The sequence below is a fragment of the Chenopodium album genome, chromosome 1, assembly GCF_948465745.1.
Source record: "Chenopodium album chromosome 1, dcCheAlbu1.1, whole genome shotgun sequence".
NCBI lineage: Eukaryota > Viridiplantae > Streptophyta > Magnoliopsida > Caryophyllales > Amaranthaceae > Chenopodium > Chenopodium album.
In genome coordinates, this window is record NC_137834.1 from 63679069 (window position 1) to 63703860 (window position 24792).

Here is a 24792-nt window from a genome sequence, read left to right on the forward strand (position 1 = left end):
ATCATCAATTTATTTATATTTTTATTTTTTTGCCCTTTCCTTTTACTTGCTAGATTTTAGGATTAAGTAGGTTTAAAACTAAAAATACGAAAATTGACTTTGGCATCAATATTGTTGTACACTCATTACTACTTTTGAATCTTTTCAATATACAACAATATTAGATATTGATAGCTAGTACATAATTGAGTTTATGTAACACGTTTTGGTAACACTTTTTAAAATGCAAAATTACTAGATTTATAAGTAACACTTTGGTAACATTTTGTTAGAATGTAACACTTGATGTAACCCTTTTAACTTAAGTAACATTATAAACTTACGAGTAACTTCCTTCTCCCAAAATCAATTAATATACCCTCGTACTTTGAATTCTCCTCCATTGAAGCGACTATCTTATCTTTTTCCTCCATTGAAGCTACCTCCAAGCTTTCTTCTATCCTCCATTAAAGCAATTTCTGAGTTTTCCCCTTTATGAAATCAGAGGTAATGTATTTTATATCATCGAATTTTCATTTCGAAATCTAGGGTTTATTGTTGATTGAGTCTTTATATTCAACTTTATATCTCCTAAATTTGTAACATATAGTACATACTATCATATAAACCCTAAAGTACTCGAAAATTTGGTTGAATTTAATCGAATAGTTCATTGTTTCGTAAGCTTGAAGATTTGTTAGCAAATTGCTGGAGTTCTCGCTCGCTCGGCATTCTGATCTTTTTCCTCCACTGAAGCGACTTTGAGCTTTCTTAGTTTCGATCTCTAACCCCCCATTGAAGCAAATTCTAGGTTAATGTTTATAAATCATCGAATTCACATTTCAAAATATAGGGTTTATCGTTAATTGATTATGTATTTTCAATTTTCTATCTCCTAAATTCGTTATAGATAATCTAATAAACCTTAAATATTTATATAACTAATTAATTTTAGGATTTCAATGTATTCATTTTCTCTCTTTTTCTCCCCAACCTTGTTCAGATTAGTGGTGGGTGGCGGCAGAGGTGGTGGAGGTCTTCAATTGTTTGCTCATTAGGTAAGATCTTATTTTAAAAGTATGTTTTTTTCAATTTTCCCGCATTTTAATTTCTATTTTGTGCTACTCTCTAACACATCTTTCTTTTCATCATTCATCTAATAATTAAACTTTAGAGTTGGCTCACGTTTAATTTGCTTGTTCATTCATTCATCCAGTAATCCATTAATAAATATGCTGATGAATTTGACATTTGTAACTCATTATTTTTATGTATGTTGTATATAATTTTGAACTCTAATTTGGAAATCGTTTAGTTGTCTCCAACATGTTAGGGGAATAATTATATTATCTTGGGCTTTTAAATTACAATTCACTGGCGTCGCCGTAGAATCAAACAGTGATGATGGGTAAGAAGATATCTCACTTTCTATATTTAATATCAATCTAAAGCATCTACTTTCTACCAGAGCTTCTTCTAGTCAAACCGAATGGAGAGATATAGTGGAATCACCAAATCAAGAGAAATAGGACTACAAGATCAAGCATAATGAAATATGAACATTAATAAAATTATTAGAAGGTAATAAATACATGTAGTTGCTTCTTGTTCCTTTTATAAATCATTGGGTTTTGTGTATTTCTTTGGATCTATGTTGAAATTTGTTGAAATTATGACTGGTTTGTAGATGGTGGGCTTTATTGATGATTATGTGACTTGAGGATGTTGTTGTATCTTTTGATTTATTATTTGAAGAAGTAGGCAGTTGTTAGATTTGTTTTTGATGTTGTATAATGGTGGGTCAATCAGATTTTGGCCTGGTAATTGTTTTATGGGTTTTAGTTTAAATGTAAAAATTTTCTTGTTGTTCTTAGTGGATGTTTGAATTTCTAGTTGTTTCATGTTTTTTGATTGAATTTTGTGGAGATTTTGGGTTATATCTTGATGGATTTATGTTTATCATGGTGACTATATAAGTATATATGGTATTATTTGTTGACTGGTATTTGTATTGGTACATGATTTACCTTTACTTATTGATAATTGCTCATGAACCTTCTGATTTAACAACACTTATTTGCATGTACATGCACCTTTTGATTTACTAACACTTATTCGCAAAAGGTACATGCATGTACAAATACATGGAGGATTTACCAAAACTTATTTGCATATACATGTACCTTTAACCAATACTTATTCGCAAAAGGTACATGTACATGATTTACCTTTTAAGATAAGTTACCTAACTGATCATCGTGTACCTAACCAATACTTATTTGCAATATCCTAAAATAAGTCCCTGATGAACTACTATCATTGTAGAGGACTTTGTTGTCAAATATTTCTTTTGCATCCATCCTTAATCTTCTTTGTCGTGTGTTATTTTATTTTCTGAGGTCTGGATTGTAGATGTCCCCATTCATTCTTCTTCCTAGATTGTTTACAGGAAGTTTGCACATATCTATAAGTTTGTCTTTGGTTGTATCTTTCATTTCCCATCACTTCTTGCTGATAAGTTGATTAAATACTCTCTAGAAAGAGAATTATTTAGAAAAAGGTATGTTAAAATAACAAGATTTGTCTCTTATGTTATTTTTCAATATGACGAAGTATGTAAGGTTATATATTACTCTGTACTTTTGCTTATGGATGACATTTGAAACTTTAAGCTTGACAAAACAGTGTAGGATGTAAGGTGTGGATATATAATTCTTTTCTAGATACATAGGATTGCTACATTTCAACACCTTTTAATTACATAATTGAAGCTTTCCTATAATGATTAGTAGTACAAGTTCACAGCCTCGGGTTTACTTAGGATGTATGAAATCTGGTCTTGTAGTCCTTGCTCAAATGTACATTTCATTTACTCTTAGACTATCAGGTTATACTTTTTTTGGTTTCAAAAAAAGAAAAAAAAAAGGTTACACTTTTTTCAATTCTCATTATATTTACTTTTGCTATTCATTTATGAGTAGGGGAGTGATATACCATGAGTTGAGCATTGGAAGTTTGGAGACGATGGAAAGAAGTACTTCTGTCAAGGCCACAAGAAACATGCTTGCATCATGTAGCTGTAGATGTCACTGTTGTTGCTGCTGTTGTTACTGATGTTTGCTGATGCTACTAATGTTTGCTGCTGCTGCTATTTGCTGGCCTGGTAATACATAGTGCTGACTACTGTTACTCCAAGCTGCTGCTATCTGCTGTTACTTCTAGCTGCGTGTTGGCCTGCTGCTATCTGCTGTTACAATTAGGTGATGTCTGGGGCTGATGATTGTTGTTACTACTACCTACTAGCTGCTGCTATTGGCTTTGGACTTTGATGGTCTAATCTAGAGATCGAAGTTGACTTTCTATTTGTTTTGTTTATTAGATTATTTATCCAAGCAAAAAAAAATTAGTATTTATGGAATTTCTTTTTAAGAAACTATGAAATTATATCAACCCTAATTATTGTGTGTCTATGTTAATTTCAAATATATTACTATTATTTTTATATTAAATAAAATTAAAAATTTTGCATACTTTAACTAATAATGATAATCATAAATAATAAAGTGTTAAGTTAGTTTGCTAAATGTGATACCCTAATGTTGAATAAAGGGATACTATATGTCAACAACAGATGATTGAAAAATGTTACTTAAAATTCAACAGGGTGTTACGTTAGTTTTTAAAAGTGATACACTATATCAGATAAAGTGATACTATATAATTAAAAAATGTTACTAAAGATAAGTAAGTGTTACATTAGAAATAAAAGTAACACTTAAATAATGATACTAATACTATAAGATAAGTGTTACATAAGAGGGTTTAGAGTAACACTTTTAAAAGTGCTACTATATGTTACCCAAAGTGTTACATAAGGTCTAAGGTATCATGTGCGGATGTATCACCCACTAAAGTGTTACTGTTACCTATTGTCTATAATAACACTTTTAACACTTTATGTAACAATTTTTAGGTGTTACTTAAGGTTAGTTATGTACTAGTGTATAACAATATACATTTTTTTAAGCTTCCACTATAAACATACAAGCTCAATAGATGATGAAACATTAAATACATTTTGTATAACCATCATTTTAGAAAATTTTATATAATATTGTAGTAAATATTAGAATATAACAATAAATAATAAACATTTAAAAAAAAAAAAAAAAAGACTATGTACATGTTTTTTTAGGGTAATATTATATGTAGCCCTAAGGGTTATATATAAGCATTAAATATACTCTTGAAAATTATATAAAATTAGGAATTCATGACAAAAACACGCGTAAATCAGTGTTATTAGTGTTTATATTTTGATGATATCTTAACTTTTTACGATTTTCAAGTGTAAATTTAATGCTTATATGTAGCCCTAAGGGCTATGTATAACATTTTCCTTTTTTTTAATATTTATATACCAATTGTTTTTAATATTTTTTTAAAAGCAAGCCAAGTTATTTTAAAATGATATCAACAAAAAATATATAAAAGAAATATAGAAACATTACTTATCACCACATTGCAATGCACGGGTACTACACTAGTTATAACTAAAACCTATCAATTTATTGTAGGAAATTGAAACACTTTTAAATAGCACATTATAACTAAAACCTATTAATTTATCGTAGGAAATTGAAACAATTTTAAATAGCACACTAATAAATGACCTCGTATATTGAACTATGAATTAGACGACATTGAATGGATACTATATCATAATTTGATGAAAATAAAAAATTGAAAATTACATAATATACATAATTCTTATTTATATTCATATATAATTGCGATTTATTTTTAAAATGTACAAATTAAAAATGAATTTTATACAAACCGTGTATCGCACGAGTTCTAACCTATCATATAAATAAAGTAGACATTTTAGATTTAAGAATTTTTCCGCATAAATAAATAAAAAAAAAATACTTCGTAGTTAATAGACTTGTTGACTTGAGTCTCTATCATCATCAACCAATTCGAGAGCATCCATGACCAAATCTTGCCACTAAACTAACAATCAAACAAACCACCCCTAAAAATGGCTGCTCTTAATCTCCCTCCAATCACACCATCTGCCACCAAAATTGGCTGGATTGGTATTGGCATTATGGGTTCTGCAATGGCATCTCGCCTACTCTCAACCGGCTATTCTCTAACCATCTACGCTCGCACCCCATCAAAAGCCGACCCACTTCTCGCTCTTGGTGCGCACCTCGCCGCTTCTCCGGCTGACGTTGCCAAATCCTCAGACATCGTCTTTACGATGCTGTGACACCCGCAAGATGTTCGACAAATTGTCTTAACCAAAGAAACCGGGGTTTTATCAGATTTGAGCTCTAATGGTGTTGTGATTGATCATACTAGTAGTCATCCTGAGTTAGCTAAGGAGATAAATGATGCTGCTCGTGAGAAAGATTGTTGGGCAATTGATGCTCCTGTTTCAGGGGGTGATGCTGATCCGTGCCATTTATAGCACCTTTAGGCTATGTTTTCTTTATATTTCTATGCTCGTGTTTAGTCGTTTATGTCGTGTTTTTAGGGAATAATTCTTGATTTGCGTGTTTATGTGTTAGTTTAGAGAAATGCGTGCTTTTAATGGTTTTCTGATTATTTTATTCATTTCTCGGCTATTTCCCTCGCTTCTCCGTTTGTTTGACTTGTTTTGTAGGTGTGTCGAGCTTCTCGGGATTTAATCATCAAGGAGGGAGCTCAAGTGCATTATAGGAATTTAACAGAGCCAAGTTAGGGAAGCCAAGCACGCAAGTCAAGCCAATCCAAGAAACAAAGGAAAATGAAGGCTTACAAAGTATCAAAAAGGACCTTTGTGCATTAATTCGGCCATATCTCAAGTTCTACAGATCGAATTAAGGTGATTCAAGTTGGGTTAGAAACTAGACTTGAAGAGCTTTCCAATGATAGGTTGTGCGTCTTCATACAATTCCTATATCGTGAGTTACAGCCTTCCAAAGTTGGCCCTGCAAATCTGCCGCAACCTATTTCTGCCGATTTTGGGCAGTAACTCTCCGCGGGCGCGGCTTCCGGGGTGTCCGCGAGCGCAGCCGATTTCTCCGAGGGCGCGGGCTTCTGGGTCTTTTACGATTTTAAGCTTCTTTTCTCCTTTTGTTTATAGATTGTTTTTGGGGGTTTTCATTATCATTCATTCATGTAATTCTTAATTTTTAGAATAGTTTCTCTCTTTGGTTGAGAGCTTCTCTCTCTAGATTAGGCTAGATTAGGAGTAGTTTTAGAGAGAGAAAGTGAAGGATTTCAATGGTGATTGAGAGATTGAAGATACAAGGGTGACAGTTGTGTTCAAGATCTTCTCTATTATCAATGAGCATTCTTAACTCTATCTCACCTTATTGCTTTGTTTAATTTCATGTTGTTTTGGTTTAATTTTGATGTTTGATGCTTGATTAGTGTAATTGTTCTTGATATTTTGTTGATTCTTGATTTCCATAGTTGTTAGTTGATAGATGATGATTCTTGGATAGTTGTTTGGCTAGGAATTGGGTGAAACTTGTATGATTGATTAATTGTGATTAATTGTGATTAATGTTGATTGATTGTTGAGATTAAAGTGATTAGTGAAGGTTTGCATGTGTGTAATTCAATTAGGCCTTTAGAATTATGCTAGATTGCATTGTAATTGCTAATGACATGAACAATTGATTTAGGAATTGCAATTATCGATTGGTTTTGATTGTGATTCTCTTTATTTGTTATTCATAGTTAACCCTAGCTTAACAATTAGGAGATATCTATTTGATTCATATTGATTGCTCTTATCATTAGTCCTCACAACCTTTGATTGGCATGCTCTTCCCAAGTTGTTGCAATTGACATGATTACTTGTTGATCCCCGTTCCTAGTGTTTTATTTCCTTGGTTACTTGTTTTGTTAGTTGTTAGTATTCTCTCTTACCTTCGTATTCGACCTAGCTTAGGCGCATAATCTGAACATTACCGTTCCTTTGGGTTCGACCCTTGACTTGCCGAGTGTATTAGGCCTTGTTAAGTGTTTATAAACTTAGTTTGACCGAGGGATGATTAGATAACGACCTAGTTTTCCCCTCGTCAAAATGGCGCCGTTGCCGGGGAACAGTGTCTATGTTTGAGTGTTTTTAATTGCTTGAGTCTAGGTCTTTGTATATATTTTTCTTTTATTTGATTTTTGTTTGTTTTGTATAAAAATGGATATTTCTCATTTCCTCAATTTGACAATGAGCCTTTTTGTGAATATTTCAATAGACTTGAGGGATTTTTAGACTATAATTGTTGTAGTCTTTGGGAGGCTTGTGAGATTTGTTATTTTGGTTTGAATGAGCAAACTAGGGATGAAGTTGAATGCATGCATAATGGTGAATTTAGAGCATTGTCAATTGATGATGCTTGGGATTTTTATATTTGGTTTGCTAGGGATGTTTATAATAGGGGTATTCATGATTCTAATATTGATGTGCAATGTCTTGATTCTTCTAATATTAGCATGAATTCCCAAGATTTGTCACATGAGCCCTTAAGTAAACCTAGAACACGTGATTTCAACTTTATTTCTCCTCTTGTCCATGATGATGATGAAGTGCATGCTCAAGTGGATGCTAATGGCGTGTTTCAATTTTCTTCATTATTTGTCATGTCTTCTTGTGATGTAGTTCATTCCCTTAATAACGAATCTCATATGCTTAATTGTTCCCCCTCTCCCCTATTTAGCGAAAATGCTCATGATTTTAATGTGCATGGTCCTACCCTTGATTGTGACTCTTCTTATACTATTGATCAACCCTCTTTGTCTTTTCATTCTCCAAACTCTTGTGATGAGTCTCTAGTCCCCTATAGCCAAATTGATGAATCTTTGAGGGAGTTAGAGATGAATCCTAATCTTAGGCCTTTAAAGAGACAAATGATGGAAACTTTAAGGAGCCAATTGGAGATGATTAGAGAGGGTGAGGATCTTTTTAATAAAGAATTGAAAAGAAAAGAAGAGTTGGAAAATGAATTGTCATCCTTGATGCTTGTATGTGAAAAATCCCTATATAATGTGTGTGTTGAGGATGATGATGATGATTTTGAAAAACCAAGAGAGGGTGAGGACCCTTTTGGTGAGCATTTTAGTGATGGCGAAGGAGTTGAAAACCAAGAGAGTGTTGAATTTGATTATCCTAACCTTCCTTCCCATCTTGATGAGTCTCTTGTGCATGATTGTGATTCTTCTATCCATGAGTATCTAGACTCGTTTGAGGTTATGTCCAATGCATTCTTTGAGAGGCAAAAGAAAACCCATAGCCTTTTAAATGAGTTCATTGAGGATGCTTCATGGGAGAGAGATGAGTTTGAAATGAATTTGCATCCATTCATGCATGGTTTTGAGACCTTGGGCTTTAAAGTTGTTGAGGGAGTTGTTGTTCATAGTTGTGATGGAGGGGATTATGTTGTTCCTCTTAGAGGTTGCATGTTTGAGGGAGATGGATATCATGAGTGTTCTTCTTTTGAGAACTCTATGATTGATTTCCATGCTCTTATTGGTGATTTGAGGCATGGTGGTGAGAAAAAGTTCATTTGTGAGACCATAACCCCTTTTCTCTTTTCTCATACCCCTTTTTCAAGAAGATTCAACCATATCCCTTACACTCCTATTTCCCTCCCTTATTTTGTCAATGAGCCTATTGGGGACCCTTTTGTCTATGATGATTTGTATGAAGCTCATTTGTCCCCAATTGAGGAAAAGGGTGATGTTGCCACCCAAAAATATTTTGAGGAGAGTTTGCCTTATTTTTCTTCTTGTTCTTCTTTTTCTTTTTCTTCATATTTTGTTGAATTTTCTTTTGATTCTTCCTCTTCCTTTTCTTGGCATCTCTCTCCTCATTTGCGTGCACTATCCTTGTTGCACGTACTTTTCGCGTCATTTTCCTACCTTCTCTCCTATGAAATGTGTAGTAGTGCATTTGACAAGCTCTTGCGTGCGTTGAATTATTATTTTCTAGAGCGGTCAAGCTTGGACCTTAAGCAAGCCTTTCTCGGGAAGTAACCCATGCTTTAGATTAGATTTTCATTTGCTTTTTAGAATAGATTTTCTCTCATGGAAATGTTTGTGTGCCTTTTGCTAGGTACATGACTCAATATACTTTGGTGCTTCGATTTGGATCAAGAATTAAGGAAGTTTGACTCCTATTTTTGCTAGCATATGGAAGGCAAGGTTCAATTCTTGAGGAAATTAGTTTTGAAAGGTTAATTTGGGTCATTTGCGGGTATTTACACCCACCTCAATTCTCCTTGTTTTCCCCTCCCATGGATTATTTGATTTATGTTTGAGTGTAATGTCTCATTCAAGCTTGGGGGAGGGTATTCTATCATGTTTGTTGGGATGTTGATTCAAATATGTTATGCACCTTTGTATATGCTTTTCCATGTTCTTTTATTTTGAAAAACTCCAAAAAGATTTTTGTTTTTATCAAGGCAAATTTTCAATGTGTTTTGTTTTGCTCTTGCTTTGGACATAATAACAATTGGACTTGTATACTTGAATGTTTTTCTTCCTAAATGGTAGTGGTGTGCACGGTTTGAGATTACGTTTGGTTGATTCTAGGATAAAGCATGCTAAGGTAGTTGTCTAGAACTAGGGGGATCATGAAGCCGGATTCTACTTGTTTGTGGCATGATTGGTAGTTGCTCCCTATAGTCGATTTGACACCCATAGTGAGTTTTTGGATACATCCGTGTGAGGTTCATTATTTTTCAAGCCTTCAACATTTACTTGCATGAGCGGCATGGATCCTTGACTATTGCGGACCTAATCTAGAATATTGACTTATGGTTCCCAAGACCGAGACCGAACCACCTAGGGAGGACAAAGGCTTCTTTTCGGGGTGGTAATTTTTCTTTTCTAGGATAGTTTTCATTTTCTTCGGTTTTTGGGTTTACATTTGCCTACTTGCTAACCCTTTAAGCCTTTTTCCCTTCTTTTCAAGCCACATCTCTAGATCTTGAGCCTTTTGTTTCATTTTCGTTTCCATTCTTGGTTTTTGTGAAGCAATTGTTCATTATTGTTGGAGTTTGTGGTGGAGGAGTTTGGATATTTGGTTCTCTTGAAAGCAAGTTTGTGTTGTGTATATTTTGTGAATAATGGCAAGTGAATAAATGAAAAAGCCGTCCAAAGTAAAAAAAAAGGCAAGGACAAAGCAAGTGCAAATTTGAAAAAGCCGTCCAAAGTTAAAAGAGGCGAGGACAAAGCACTAATAAAGAAATATGAAAAAAAAAGTGAAAAATGAAAAAATATTTTTATGTGAGTATTCTTCCTTTTTGAGCATTGAGGACAAAGCTCCATTTAAGCTTGGGGGGAAGCGTTCTCACGCTTTTTGTGTATATGTTTGTGATCTTAGCTTTGAATAAGCTTGGGGGTGTTGGTATTTTTGTTTGGTGATTACTTAGTTATGGTGTAAAGAAATGCGCAATCTTTGCTTCACAATTTAGGTTAACCACCAAATTTTAAATTTAGCCTACCTTAACCCTTTTTGCCTTACGTTACAACCTTTGGGAAGACCTTTTGACCTAGGGGTTGAGTCATTCATCGGTGGAGGGAATCATGGGTTATAGCCTAAGGAAAGGGGATGCGAAGTCAAGATGTCGAGTAAGCAAAAAATTTGATCTTTTTCCGGTTCCTTCGTGGAATCTATGAGACGCTCACTAAGGGAAGATATGAGATTAGTAGGGGGAACGCGGTAAGACCGTTTGGGATGGAAGTGGAGTGTGATAACTAGTTCCTATGCTTAGCATATTTATGTTTCAATCAACCTTAGGTATCTTGGAGCGTGCACTCCCTTACTTATTTAGAAAGATTTGCATTCATTTATGCTTGTACATTTTAAAAAGTCCTTTCATGAACATGTGTTTGCTCTTCTTTTCTTTTGATTTCCTTCTTTATGCTTTGCCTTGTTTGTATTATTATGAGAGTTATGGGTTAATCTCTTAGGAAACCTTTACGAGAGCATCACTCGTCCTCTAGGGTGATCTAGGGGTTTAAATGGCTTGTCTTTAGTTGCTAAAATTGATCGTGATTCCTACGAAAGTGAGTTAGTGTATATTCTCATCCTCTATCTTTCTTGTTTCTTTATTTGCTTGAATAAATTCATCATTTTTCCCTTGGGTTGGATTTTATTTGCTCGTTTTTAGTCGTTTATGTCGTGTTTTTAGGGAATAATGCTTGATTTGCGTGTTTGTGTGTTAGTTTAGAGAAATGCGTGCTTTTAATGGTTTTCTTATTATTTTATTCATTTCTCGACTATTTCCCTCGCTTCTCCGTTTGTTTGACTTGTTTTGTAGGTGTGTCGAGCTTCTCGGGATTTAATCATCGAGGGAGCTCAAGTGCATTAAAGGAATTTAACGGAGCCAAGTTAGGGAAGCCAAGCACGCAAGTCAAGCCAATCCAAGAAATAAAGGAAAATGAAGGCTTACAAAGTATCAAAAAGGACCTTTGTGCATTGTTTCGGCCATATCTCAAGTTCTACAGATTGGATTGAGGTGATTCAAGTTGGGTTGGAAACTAGACTTGAAAAGCTTTCCAATGATAGGTTGCACGTCTTTATAAAATTCCTAGATCGTGAGTTACAGCCTTCCAAAGTTGGCCCTGCAAATCTGCCGCAACCTATTTCTATCGATTTTGGGCAGTAACTCTCCGCGGGCTGGCCGCGGGCTCCTCGCGGACGCGGGCCTTGGCCCCGCGGGCGCGGGCTTTGGCCGCGGGCGCGGCTTCTGGGGTGTCCGCGGGCGCAGCCGATTTCTCCGAGGGCGCGGGCTTCTAGGTCTTTTACAATTTTAAGCTTCTTTTCTCCTTTTGTTTATAGATTGTTTTGGGGGGTTTTCATTATCATTCATTAATGTAATTCTTAGTTTTTAGAATAGTTTCTCTCTTAGTTTGAGAGCTTCTCTCTCTATATTAGGCTAAATTAGGAGTAGTTTTAGAGAGAGAAAGTGAAGGATTTCAATGGTGATTGAGAGATTGAAGATACAAGGGTGACAATTGTGTTCAAGATCTTCTCTATTATCAATGAGCATTCTTAACTCTATCTCACCTTATTGCTTTGTTTAATTTCATGTTTGTTTGGTTTAATTTTGATGTTTGATGCTTGATTAGTGTAATTGTTCTTGATATTTTGTTGATTCTTGATTTCCATAGTTGTTAGTTGATAGATGATGATTCTTGAATAGTTGGTTGGCTAGGAATTGGGTGAAACTTGTATGATTGATTAATTGTGATTAATTTGAGAATTATTTTGATTGATTGTTGAGATTAAAGTGATTAGTGAAGGTTTGCATCTGTGTAATTCAATTAGGCCTTGAGAATTATGCTAGATTGCATTGTAATTGCTAATGACATGAACAATTGATTTAGGAATTGCAATTATCGATTGGTTTTGATTGTGATTCTCTTTATTTGATATTCATAGTGAACCCTAGCTTAATTATTAGGAGATATCTCTTTGATTCCTATTGATTTCTCTTATCATTAGTCCTCACAACCTTTGATTGGCATGCTCTTCCCAAGTTGTTGCAATTGACATGATTACTTGTTGATCCCCGTTCCTAGTGTTTTATTTCCTTGGTTACTTGTTTTGTTAGTTGTTAGTATTCTCTCTTACCTTTGTCTTCGACCTAGCTTAGGCGCATAATCTGAACATTACCATTCCTTTGGGTTCGACCCTTGACTTGCCTCTATACTCGTATTAGGCCTTGTTAAGTGTTTATAAATTTAGTTTGACCGAGGGAAGATTAGATAACGACCTAGTTTTCCCCTCATCAGATGCAGGTGCTAGGAATGGTAATTTGGCTATTTTTGCTTGAGGAGAGAGAAATGTTGTTAGTTGGTTGTCTACATTGTTGGAGATTATGGGTAGTAAAGTGAGTTTTATGGGTGGTCCTGGAAGTGGGCAGAGTTGTAAGATAGCTAATCAGATTATGGTTAGTGCAAATTTGGTGGGGTTGAGTGAAGGGTTAGTTTTTGCAGGGAAAGTAGGGTTGGATAGGAGGGATTGGATGGAAGCGGTACGAGGCGGGGCTGCTGGTTCTATGGTGATGGAGTTATTTGGACAAAGGATGATTGATAGGGATTTTGAGCCTGGTGGGATTACTGAATACATTGTGAAGGATATTGGTAGGGGACTTGATTTCGCCGAGGGGCTGAAGGGGAAGGGTGGTAATAAGGATGAGGTGGTTGTTATACCAGGTGCATCATTGAGTAAGCAACTCTTTGTTGGGATGGTTGCTAATGGTGATGGAAAGGTTGGCATTCAAGGTCTTATTAGTGTTATAGAGAGGATCAATGGCATTTGAGGTAATGCTTTATTCTCTATTTTAGCTTCCTTTTGGGAACTTTCTCTTAAGCTTATAATTTTGGTTTATATTGTAAATGCTATCTTGTGGTTTTGCAAATTGGACATTGTGTACGTTATCTTTTGTATGCTAATTTTTAGTGTTCATTAGAAAAGTGTATTTTGCAAACTCATTACCTACACTTATAATGGTTTGATTTTGTTTGTTAAGGAACCTTTAGATAGTTTGATTTTCCGTCTTTATATGAAATTTGTGTTATATATAGCTCATAATTATCTAGTCCCCCTCTTTTTTCTTGAAACTTTAATTGCTAGCTTGTCAGTTTAGAGTTAACCTTCATTCACTTGGATGACCATCTAATCACACATTAGGCTATAAGTGTAAGTCTGCAAGTGTTTGGGAGATTGATGCATGTTTGTTTTAGTATTTTCTGATCCTTTCTCCGGCTAGTAATTCTTGTCTTGCCAATGGAATCTAACTTTCAAAAGCTATGATAAACATGTACAACTACAATATAGTTAACCATATAACTCTATGGGAGACCTATTATCCCCCAACATTCTCATAAGAGTAGAAGGGGTTTCACACGGACTGCCCAAAGACCCATACAGAAGGATGTCTGCATTAAATTGGATAAAGAAACTGTATAGAATCAAACTTTGATGATGTGTGAAATTTGGACTAGCAAATGATTATAATGATGGTGGAGAACATATGATGATTAAATGAACGATAGTGTGGGTATCATGGAATCACGAGTACAGAGGTGTAAGGATCACATTTAATGATTGATGATCAAGGGACTAATGACAAAAAGAACTCTTATGCTTTTTGACGATTAGTAAACATCTTTAGATTGTCACAGATGATATTGGAGTTTAAAGTATATGTACAAGTTATCATAATGTAGGATAATGAAGTATAATATTGATAAAATGGTTTTGGGAATTGGCTCATTTGCATAATGTGGGGATGCATGGTTTAGGGTGATCATCAACTACTTTAAGGGAACCAATCACAAGTGACAACATTAAAATTAAGGCTGAAGTTTTAATGAATAATTAGCTTCAAACAAAATCTTATAAAATGTACATAAATTTTTAATACTAGACTCTTATTGGTATAAACTATGATTAGACAATTCTATATAGGATCTCATAATAAGAAAGAGAGTTTTTGTTACTTTTCGTACTTTACACATACATTAAAAATCAAGGGTAGCTTAAAATAGCAACTATGAGACTATATAAATTAGGAAACTCACTTTGTTATTCTCTCTTCGATCCTTTAAATTCTTCACATTTCCCTTATATATGATTGCCAATGCATATTTTTAAATTGTTAATATCCCTAGTTTTATGTTAGTAAAAATTATACAAGTTTTGTATTTTATAAGTACTCTATACTCATCATGGCAAATCAAATAAGACCCCAATTAACCATGATTTTTTCCTATATATTTAGAAGAATTTAGGAGATTCTCTTAAATTGTGAATAGTGTCTAGATTCCAAATAAGAAGAACATTTAGGATTGGAGAGAGTAGAAAAACTATTATGAAATAGTAATATATATATATATATATATATATATATATATATATATATATATATATATATATATATATATATATATATATATATATATATATATATATATATATATATATATATATATATATATAGAAGTATTATACTCTAGGGTCTTGATATTGCCATGGCAAAAAAGCCACGTCTAAGGCTAAATTATCTACCCGCTACCCAGGGCGAAGGGAAGGGAGGCTGGTGGAGGCCCGGCCTCCCCGACCCAAATTTGCAGCCCATAGTGATATCTAGGCCCCCCTAAAATTGCTATACATATTATTAAATACATCTATATTGTATTAAGTATAGCTTGTTTTGTTGGTTGGGTAATGATACAATTTCACAAGAGATATAGGTTCAATTCCAACCCCATACATATTTTTGTAACAATCATGTATTTTTTTTCTTTTGTAACAATAAAATATTACGCCGTAGTACATTTTTTTTCCCATCAATATGTTGTCTAACAAGTCCGGCCCCCTAGGCTTGAAAATCTTGGCTTCGCCCTTGCCCGCTATCCATTATCTATGAGAATTTATATATGTCAAACTTATTTATTCAACGAAAATATTTTCCAATTTTTTGATAATCTTTATAGCCAATAATCTTTTGTAATATTTTATTACCTATAATTATATTAGCTAAATCAATCAATCAAAACCTTAATCCCATAAGTGGGGTCAGCTACATTATGAACCAAAGGTGATTATTCAGTGTAGTCATCAACAAATATTTTCCTCCTCATCCCTTTACGATCCAATGCCTCATCCTCATGCAAATCCATATACTTTATATTCTTCCTAACTACTTCCAACCAAGTCATTAAGTAGCTAAATATTTTAATTAAAATCATTCCAACTCCACTAATTGATTACTCTCATTAAAATCTACCTTTAATTATTCACCAAGAGTTATCAATGAAATCCTCTTAAAATCACTAGTACTTTTTTTAGGGAAAGGACACCATTAAAAGAGCTTTACTTTTAAATTTGAAGCGAAATTTTTTTGCTTTGGCAATATCAGCACCCTATATTATATGATTCTATCTTCCTTAAAATACGTTTTTAAAAATTAGATTTGGATAATTTAGGTTTTTTTATGATACCTAATGAGGGTGATTGTTTTGTGCTCCTGAGGAGGAAGAATCAAGGATAAGGGTTAAGTGAAAGAATAAGTCTAACTTTTGTTCAAGGGGTTGATACTAAAAGAGGGGTTGGGATAGGGATAAAATATTCCCACCAATTCTATACCTAGGAAGGTGGTAGTATGAGGAGATGGAGAAGAATTATTTAAGAAAAGACAATATACCCTGCATGAAAAGAATGGAAATAGAACAAAACGAGAGAGTTAGTTAAACTATAATGGGAACTTTGCTACTTATTCCTTACTTATATCAAATATTGGAACGTTTGATTTGAGGTGTTACACTTAGTAAGAGAATGAAATATTTTTAAACTATGATGCAAATGTGTAGTATTCAAGTATCAATTTCTTTTTATAATTTAACTTAGTAAATAATCAAATATATAGTTGGTCAAACATTTGCGTTGGAGACCCCACAAAATGCAAGTGAAAAAAACGAAAAAAAACGGGGGGGATTATTTGCTCTTACCTACCCAAAACACGCACTTCATTTAAAAAATTTCTAATCAAACTTTTGGCTAGTTGTACTCCCCCTGGTTTGAATTGATAAAAAATAGGTTCCTTTGAGTCAATTTGCAAAAATGATGATCTGAAAAACTATGTGTTTGTTATTCATGCCTCTAAAACCAGGTCTTTAATGCTTGTAACAGCTTTCTTATTTTGATGTTTTGAGTTTTCTTAAGGGACACATTCTCCTAAAATATAGGAAACTTTGAGATTAAAGAAAATTGCATGATTCTTCATAGTTGAATATTAAGTAATGTGTGAACAGTTAAAAACTAAGTAATTGAATCTAATATTCTACTGATAGTTGCTGCTACTTAAGATTATTGCCAGTTGCTGTTTAAAGTTTCTCGGTGGAAGCTGGATATCGATTTCGTCTTAAGATGGTGTTAATATACAAAATATTAGAAATTCTTATAGCAGCCATATCTTTAGTAAATAAAAACTTACTACTTGATTAGCAATATAATTCTAATCTGTTTCTCTAAACGGGGAAAGGGTGGTATATTATGTAAAGGCATGCTTGTGGTTCATGAAATGCATTTTGGAATCGCATCCATGTTGAGTATGGGTTACTTAGCTGTTTGAGCCACATGGTCTAAAATCGAGATATCTTTTTTCACACATGATAAACTGCGTAATGCGCTGCCTATAATAGTATGTTCTGAACATGCTATGAAATGATCTAATGGCCTTTCAGTCTGATCTCCGGTATCAGGTAATACTTCAATGACGAACTTACAAATATTTATGTCCTTTGATGCATATATTAAATGGGTGCTAACTTATATAATTTATAAGGTATAACAAGCAATTCAAAGGCTGCCAATTTTAAAGAAACTAAATTTTATAACTTCTTTCCAGCTAATGCTTGGAAATTCCTTGTGTTTACATATATTAGCAGTTTCCATATCTTCATACTCGTATATTCTTTGGAGAACATGTTACTACTTGCTAATAAGCTGCCCAAACTCAAAAATTCATAACCACTTTTGGGAAACAAGCTTTTACTTACCAATAAGTTGCCTAGTGAACCTATCATAGTTGTCAACTACAAAAAAACATTAGCCCTATATTAACAATAAATTCTCAGTTCTTTGGGTAAATGCACAGGTGACATTTCGTGTAAGAGAGGTTTGATTGCTCGGGAAAATTGTGTATACCAAGAGCGTTGGGTCTGGAATACCAAGGATCTGGTGCTTTGAAATAAGGTAGCTATTACTAAGCTCCTTTGGGCATTAGGAGATAACTTACAATGTCCCATTACTTTACAAGTACTATTCCTTGGAAGGTGAGGAAGCTAATTGGAATGCAGTGATTAGTAATTCAACCTAGTGGGTGGGGTTCTGTTGAAAATCAATGTTATTTCTCAAATAAGGAGTACCTATTTGTGGTGTGTATATATATATATATATATATATATATATATATATATATATATATATATATAGTTTTTTCTAGCAAACTTCCATATATTGATAGACGTTTATATGGAGTATAACCTGTTATATATTGTTTTTCAGTGTGTTTCTAGCAGGGTGCCAAATCAGCAAATGACAAAGTAACCCCACCAACCTAGTAACCCCTCCAACCAAGTAACCCCTCCAATTAAGTAACTCCGGACCGGACCAAGTAACCCCTAACCGAACCAAGTAACCCATCTAGTAACCCCTCTAGTAACCCCTGACCGGACCAAGTAACCCCTCCGACTTAGTAACCCCTCTAGTAACCCCTTCGACTTAGTAACCCCTTAAGTAACCCCTCCACTAACCCTTAAGTAACCTCCCAAGTAACCCTACTTAAGTAACCTATCTAATAACTCCTTACGTAACCCCTGACCTACCCCTTAAGTAACCCCCGACCTAGTAACCCTTGATCCACCACCCCCAAAACGCCACTAGCCCCACCCCCAATACGCCATGCCACCACCACCGCCATACACCAAACCCACAAACAAACATAGATCTAATAGAACCCACAACCAAATCGTTAAAAAAAATTAAATCGAAAAAATATCTTTAAAATTAACAATGACTTCAAACTTCACTTCAAATATGGCTATAAAGACAAAATTTGACCATGAAAACTCTAGATCTAGAGTTTTTATGGCCGAATTTGGCCTTAAAAACCTATAAGTTGTTTTCCGACGACTGAGAACGAGGAGCTCACGAAGTACGACGAAGAGTTGGTGGAGGACATGCGTTCTTCCTTTTTAATTGCAGGTGGTTTGTTTTGCAAGTATGCCGCCCTTTCTTGGAGAAAGGAGGATAGAGAAAGAGGAGATAGCTTGGTGAAGGGGGTGATATAGGTGACTAACTGGAGAAGAAGAAATTAAAAGAGGAGAGAGAAAGAGGAGAGAGAGAAGAGAGAGAACAAGAATTAAAAAATAATAAATAAATAAAAATTATATTGTGGCTGGTCGTATGGTGCGGCCAGCCACATATGAAACTTTGTGATTGTTTTTTTTAGCAAACTTCCATATATTGATAGACGTTTATATGGAGTATAACCTGTTATTCTATGTATTGCTTTTGTAAGGAAGAATAAGATATTTGGCACCTATATTACCTTGTGAAGGAATACGTTTTTTTTTATCTGATGGGTTATTCTAGACTTGCAGCAGAATTAGTTGCTGAAGTTGGTTGCGCTGTGTAAACGGAGAAAAAGACGGCTAATTGTAACCTCTATAACATGCTCTTTGCAAAAAGTATATTACCCTGTGAAGGAATACGTATTTTTTTTTTAAAGAACTAATGTAAAGATCCTATTTTGCTAAGGAAAGAGATCACCTAAGTTGCATGTGGTAGTAGTGATCAAATGTGATGCTTATTGGTTGTATTTGATTTATTCTACCCCTACATTGTACATGGCAATTTTTCACATTTAAACTTTAAAAATGGAGAGTAGTAACTTGTATACTTCTTATCAAGTAACTCTTGTTAAAATTAGTAAAAAAAAATTTAGGGAAATTCTCAATGGTGACCCCGAACTTCTGCTATGTACCAATTAGGGGTGAGCATGGGACGGGTACCCATACCGTTAATACTAACGGTTCGGGTACCCGATAACCAATATCACTAAAAGTGATATCCATAACCCGAACCGATAAGTTCGGGTACCCGGACTTCGGGTACCCGAATTTTCGGAACGGTTATCGGGTACCCTATAAAGTATCCAATAGTGATAATTAAACTTAAAAAATTAGTTATTATGATATTTTTTTAACAGTAATTAACAACAATACCACATGATTTTGACCAAATTATTAATAACATTACTAATTATTGATATTTATAGTGATTATGAAGTAATGTAAGAGTTTAAATATTGAAAAGATAGATTTAAGTAGAAAAAAAACAAAATAATTGCTTATCGGAACGGAACGGGTACCCGTTAATTTTAAAATGATACCCAAAAACCATACCCGATAACAAATTATCGGAACGGGTACCCGAACCGTTATGGTTATCGGATTGGGTACCCTAATTTTCGAAACGGTAACGGAACGGGTTTTCGGGTTTTTGGTTTTTCGGGTAGTTTTGCTCAGCCCTAGCACCAATGGTGACCTCCTTTTTGTTTTATTATATAAAATGACCCTAAATAAAAAATTTATCTCACTTATGAGTTATGACATTAGTTAGTGTTATTTAGTTGAAAAAAAACTATGGTTAGCCTTGAAAAAAAAAAACAAACTAAAATGAAAAACCACTAACCCAGCCACCATCTCCACCCTTATCACCAGAAGTTGTAGCCAGCATCGTCTCCACCCTAACTAGAGCCATCGAACCCCCTCATCTGAAACATTGACCTCCCACCCAAACCGCTGAACCACTGTCTCCACCCTTTCCTCCTCCTAGACCTTCGACAATGACCTTCGATTCTCACCTGAAACGACACTAACCTCACAACTCTCTCTCCTATGAACTATGATTCTCGCCACTTTGTCATGAGGTTTCTATTTTGGGCAGGGATCGGAGAAGGCGGAAGATAAAGAAAGATAGGGTGGAGGAGAGGGCGAAATCGAAAGAGAGATTAGGAGGATTGGTGGTTGTAGGTAATTTGGTGGTCAGTTCTAGGTAATTTGGTGGTCTAGGGTGGTCGATTTTTGGCTTCAACGGTCTTGGGGTGGTCGGAGTTCTAAGTTCGGCGATCTGGGAGTGGTCGGGGTTCTAAGTTCAGTGATCAATTCAGCTTTCATTAATTTCTTATCAAGCAAGAGTTGGTTGATAACATCTCTCTGCCATTTAGTTCCATCTTCAGTGTCCACCCATTCAAAACACTTGCACCCCCTAGTTTCAGTGTTAGGGTCATAGAATTTGCAAGCCTTAAATTTCCTCCCTGGGTTCTCTCTGGTCCAAGATGTCAGTTTAGCAAAAGGCAATCCACAATTGCATTTATTCCGATTTGTGGGAGATGTGTTATTCCAAGACATAATCCAACCTGCAATTACAAAGCAACAAGTCAGTCTAAGCAACACTTCCATCACCGTAGCAATTATACACATCTTAATCTAGCACACCTAGTCACTGTGGTGGTTGGCCACCAAAATCAGGATAACTAGGGGGTGGCCAAGTACCATTTTGTTTCATCATGGACTCAATGATATAGTCAGCCAAGAAACTTGGGTCATCTGTGCTCCCAACATGTATGATGTACATGTCCTTACTTCCCAACCTCCTAATCATCTTGAACACATCACCATTGTTTAGGGGTAAAAATACCCCTATATATGGACCAATGCCACCTCGACACGTGTCCGCAAGCTCATTGCTCAATGAGCCAATTAGAGCATGACACGTGTCACTCAATGATAGAAGGGTGAAAATGGGCTTTAAGCCCACAACCCTTGAAACCGTACAACGGTGGGAAGCCAATCTATTTAGGTTAAATAACCTAAGAGGCACATATCCCAATGCTCTATAAATACTGATCATTACATCAGTTTCAAGGGATCGAATTCTCTCTCCAAGGGCAATCCCCCCACAATTACTCTCCCTTCTCTCTACTTTCTCTCTCTAAAATACATTATTTCGATCACTGACTTGATCGTCGGAGGCGGACCTCCGGCCCCCCCGGGGTCCGTTGTTTTGCAGGTGACCGGGCCGTTCGAGTGTTGCATTGCGGATCTTTCTCCCGCGGGACGTACACGCCCTCCACTCGGATACGTACAAAAAACCCCAAAACATTTGGCGCCGTCTGTGGGGAGACACGTCTGTAATGGCACAACGGTATTGGATCAACGGCTCAAGAGGGGAGCCTCCTTTGGGAGGCAGTAGGCGTCATGAGGCTGGATGTCAAGTACAACAGGCGTGGGAGGCTGAGTGTCGAGAGTCAGGCGACCAAAAAGGCCTGTCAGACTCAGTCATGCACTTTTGAAAGTTAATAGGCAAAGCCGTTTAATCTAAGTTTTATTAGGGGAGAGACGGCTAAATTGGTCAACTCCGCTATTTTAAACCGACTCATTTAATGAGTCGGCCGCGTGCTATTCATGATTAATAGTTTGATACTATCAACATCAAATATATTAACATATATATATATATATATATATATATATATATATATATATATATATATATATATATATATATATATATGTACACGAATATTACCAATTGTATTATTATATACATAATATTATACAATTGATTTTCAAGAGTAAGCTTACTCTTGTAATTAGTGGGTTACATGCGGCATTTACATGCGGCAAGTGAAATTCATTTCCACACTCCAAAGCTTTTGACAGCTAGCAAGTTTAATTTATTAAACTCCATATTCTACTCTTGAGTTATTACTCATGAGAATAATATAGGCAGCAAGCGGTTTATTAAAGTTATTTAATAATTTAACTGCTTGTTGCTAATGAAATGACGTGAGCCAACAATTATATTGAGATGTCATCTAAATTATTAATTAAATGCTTTGCATAATTGATAGTATCAAGCGGCATCATCTTGATGTCAGATCATCATCATCACAAAATCATTCATATATATATTGTTATATGAAAAGCCGCATGCATGTAGAATTTGTTGGTGTGGTCGAGAGCCCCTCATTCATGAAAAGTGGAGCTTCATCTCTATAGCTAGGATATATTGTCAAGATGCTAACGATAAAGCAAGCGACATGGAAAAATTTTTGGCAAACAAGTCAGCCGGATACCATAATCAATGGTGGCAGCCGGTCACCATCATCAATGATGTCAGCCGGCAACGATTCCCAGATGACCATGTATTTAGCAATCTGGCTCACCTTGGGAGAGCAGCCGCACCTGCCAGTCGTAGGGGTTGTTGTCTGCCTCTATTAAGCCCGGTTGTGGGGCTGCTTTGTGCTTCAACTAACTCCGGCTGAAGAGGCTGCTATATTCATCAATTAAGCCGGCTGTAGGGGCTGTTTCCATCCTCAATTGACCCCGGCTGTAGGAGTTGTTTTCTGCCTTAACAAAGCCGGTTGTCATGGTTGTGTTGTTCCACCTCAACACCGGCTGTAATAGTTGCTGTATTCATCATTTTTATGATTGTATACGCTCTTGATATTGCCGACTTGGTTAGTTGGAAAGAAGTTATTAGTGAACTTGAGTTCTTGGCCTCAAGCTGCTATAACACCAGCCAGGCGGCATCAAAGCCCATGCTATCTTATGATGGTTTTGAAAGCAACAATGGAGACGGATCTTGTGCCGGCTGCCATAATCTTTTACATAAGTGCACTCAAGCGGCACACATCCATGGTCAGCATCATCAAACATATCAGCCAGTCAGCATTATCAATGGTGTCAGCCCGCCTGCGTTCGATTGTAATCTTGAACAAGCGGCAAGAAGTGTTTGGTATATGCTTGGCCTAATATCAAGGAAAACGGCTGTGAGTATCAATAGGGTAAGCCGGTTACAATAATCAATGTTATTAACCCGGTTGTAGCATTGGCTCATTGAGCTCGAACTGACTCCAAACCGGTTGGGTCGTAACCAATCAATTTATAAGTTTTGCACTCCAAAACGCCTGGGTTGTAGACAACTAAATCCGACTGTAGGAGGTTCTTTGTTCAAATTCAAAAACGGTTATGATGTGAGCTAGCAAGAGAGCTCGATTGTCAAGGGTTGCTAATCACCCATAACCGTATGTAGGGGTTGTTTGTGGTCGCATTTTCATTCAAAATCGGTCTTCTTTATCGGTTGTACCACTCATGAAGCAACTTTATTGCGTGAAGTTAGTTGGGTTTCATGCAAAATTGCAATCATTATTATGATTACAAAAAAAAAAAAAAAAAAAAAAAAAAAAAAAAAAAAAAAAAAAAAGAAAAGAGAATGGCACTCATTGCCGTCAGCAGGGGCTTTCTTGATTGATGCTATCAAGTTTGGCACGCATATATGATTAATTTCAAAGAAGTAATGCATCCGTCCACTACCGCCTTGCATCAACTCAAGCCTGTTTTTAACACTGAAACATGAAGCGGTTGTGGTAGTTGGTTACACTCAGCACTTCAAGGTCGACCAAGTAACCGATCTGGTTGGCATTCAAGTTAAACGAGGGTCAGACGGCATTAACGCCGGGTGTGCTCAAACGACTTTAATGTCCGGATGCTAAGCACCCATAGCTCAGCCGTCTGGGCTGCGTTGCTCTTCAATCAAGCCCGACTCTAGGGGTTGCTTTGTTCTTCATTAAAGTCGGTTGTGTGGCTGCCTTGTTCACCAATTAAATCCGACTGCTTTGTTCATCATTATTATGCAAAACAACTGCCTGTGTAATCAGTGATCAAAATCATTCTTCAAGCTTAGTTGCTTGACATCCCAAAGCCGACCAACCTTCCAGAGCTTGTGTTCAAGCGTGTTTAAGCTAGCACAGGCGGCAAATTAAGTTCAAGGCAAGCGGAATGAAATGACAAATGCCGCATGGCACTACAATAAGGAGCTTGCGATCTCTCCGGCTCCAATTCTTAAGCTTTCAAAGCAATTCAAAGCCGCACCAAGCATTTGAATATTGGAGGTAACCATATAATATGATTTTATTCCCTCCAATAATATTAATGCATTAAGATAGTAATGATAGTCTTCATTATTATTGTTATAATTATTATTAATGATTCATTGATTGAATTCCAATATAATCTGACAGACCGTCCAAACTCCAAAAATAAACTAAGTTGAAAACTTAGTAGCTAAACTAACGTCCAAGTGACGTGAGGCCAATGGCCGGATAATAAACTAAGTTTGAAACTTAGTAGCTAAACTAACGTCCAAGTGACGTGAGGCCAATGGTC

General features: G+C 35.6%; 1 long non-coding RNA gene and 1 pseudogene across 1 annotated transcript; both read left to right on the forward strand.

The window, feature by feature from the left end:
• Positions 1–355: 355 nt before the first annotated feature.
• LOC145595265 (uncharacterized) lies at positions 356–3487 on the forward strand. The gene is made up of 3 exons (XR_014102930.1): positions 356–486; positions 983–1037; positions 2961–3487. It is a non-coding gene; the product is annotated as an uncharacterized LOC145595265 (long non-coding RNA).
• A 1536-nt stretch (positions 3488–5023) lies between these two features.
• LOC145634170 (putative 3-hydroxyisobutyrate dehydrogenase-like 2, mitochondrial pseudogene) lies at positions 5024–13340 on the forward strand (annotated as a pseudogene).
• Positions 13341–24792: the final 11452 nt, after the last annotated feature.